This window comes from Desmodus rotundus, chromosome 4 (assembly GCF_022682495.2).
Source record: "Desmodus rotundus isolate HL8 chromosome 4, HLdesRot8A.1, whole genome shotgun sequence".
NCBI classification, from domain to species: domain Eukaryota; kingdom Metazoa; phylum Chordata; class Mammalia; order Chiroptera; family Phyllostomidae; genus Desmodus; species Desmodus rotundus.
Genome location: NC_071390.1, coordinates 69,311,776 through 69,313,715, shown reverse-complemented (window position 1 = coordinate 69,313,715; position 1,940 = coordinate 69,311,776). Strand labels below are relative to the sequence as shown.

The 1,940-nt window shown below is 40.2% G+C and overlaps 1 non-coding gene across 1 annotated transcript; it reads right to left on the bottom strand.

Annotated features, from left to right (window-relative positions):
* Positions 1-1,546: 1,546 nt before the first annotated feature.
* On the bottom strand, positions 1,547-1,653 carry LOC112305679 (U6 spliceosomal RNA). Its single transcript, XR_002974837.1, has one exon. It is a non-coding gene; the product is annotated as a U6 spliceosomal RNA (small nuclear RNA).
* Between the last annotated feature and the right edge of the window lie 287 nt (positions 1,654-1,940).

Genomic DNA, 1,940 nt, shown 5'->3' with positions numbered 1-1,940 from the left:
CATGTACACTATCATGTCATCTGCAAACAGTGACAGTTTCATTTCCTCCTTTCCAATTTGGATGCCTTTTATTTCTTTTTCTTGTCTGATTGCTGTGGCTAGGACTTCCAATACTATATTGAACAGGAGTGGTGAGAGAGGGCATGCTTGTCTTGTTCCTTATCTTAGTGGGAAAGCTCTAAGTTTTTGCCCATTGAGTATGGTGTTGGCTATAGGTCTCTCATATATGGCCTTTATTATGTTGAGGAATGCTCCCTCTATTCCCACTTGGGTGAGTGTTTTTATCTGAAATGGGTGCTGTATCTTATCAAATGCTTTCCCCGCATCTATTGATATGATCATGTGATTTTTGTCTTTGCTTTTGTTGATGTGATGTATTATGTTTATTGATTTGCGAATATTGTACCATCCTTGCATCCTTGGGATGAATCCCACTTTGTCATGGTGGATGATCTTTTTAATGTATTGCTGGATGCAGTTTGCCAATATTTTGTTGAGAATTTTAGCGTCTATGTTCATCAGAGATATTGGCCTGAGGTTTTCTTTCTTCGTTGTGTCTTTATCTGGTTTTGGGATTAGGATGATGCTGGCTCCATAAAGAGTTTGGGAGTCTTCCATCCGTTTGGATTTTTTTTTGAATAGTGTGTGAAGGATAGGGGTTAGCTCCTCATTAAATGCTTTGTAGAATTCTCCTGTGAAACCATCAGGTCCAGGGCTTTTGTGTGTTGGGAGTTTTTGGATGACTGCTTCAATTTCGTCTGCTGTTATTGGTCTGTTCAGGTTTTCTGCTTCTTCTTCATTCAGTTTTGGAAGATTATATTTTTCTAGAAATGTGTCCATTTCACCTAGGTTTTCAAATTTCTTGGCATACAGTTCTTCGTAATAATCTCTTACAATCCTTTGTATTTCTATGGTATGAGTTGTAATCTCTCTTCTTTCATTTTTAATTGTGTTTATTTGGATCCTGTCTCTTTTCTTCTTGATGAGCCTACTTAAAGGCTTGTCGATTTTGTTTATCTTTTCAACTAACCAGCTCCTGGATTCATTGATGCTTAGAATTGTGCTTTTAGTCTCTACGTCATTTAACTCTCCTCTGATCTTGGTTATTTCCTTCCTCCTCTTGCTCTGGGCTCTCTTTGTTGTTGTCCCTCGAGTTCTTGTAGGCTTAGGGTTAGGTTGTTTGTTTGAAATATTTCTATCTTTTTAAGGTAGGCTTGTATTGCTATGAACTTCCCTCTCAGAACTGCCTTTGCTGTGTCCCATAGGTTTTGCGTTGTTGTGAGTTGATTTTCACTTGTTTCCAGAAAGTTTTGATATCTTCCCTAATCTCGTTCTTGACCCATTCATTGTTTAATAGCATGCTATTCAGTCTCCATGATTTTGAATGTTTTGCGTTTTGTCCTTCGGGGTTGGTTTCTAGTTTCAGTCCCTTGTGGTCCGAGAAAATGCGTGATATGATTTCAATTTTCTTGAATTTGTTGAGGCTTGCTTTGTGTACTATTATGTGGTCTATCTTTGAAAAAGTTCCATGTGCACTTGAAAAGAAAAAAATATGGTACGCTTCACGAATTTGCGTGTCATCCTTGCGCAGGGGCCATGCTAATCTTGTCTGTATCATTCCAATTTTAGTATATGTGCTGCCGAAGCAAGCACTGGGCCATATGTTTTTGTCTCAGCATGCCAGTTATATAGTTAGGGTCAGAACCTTAGGTATTCACCAGGGCAGTACAACCCAAGTTGCTGTGTTATGGCACTGTGAGGGTGGGCGCAGGGGGCAGAGAGGAAACAATTCTGTTTGCTGGGCTCTTGGCTGGCTTTCAGTCACTTCCCCCACTACCCACAAGCAAATTGGGCTCTTCTAGTGTTGACTCCCAAGTGGGAAGTTTTCTGTATGTTCTAGGACCCTGTGGGTCTCTTTCTCCCACCACTTCAACCCCCAC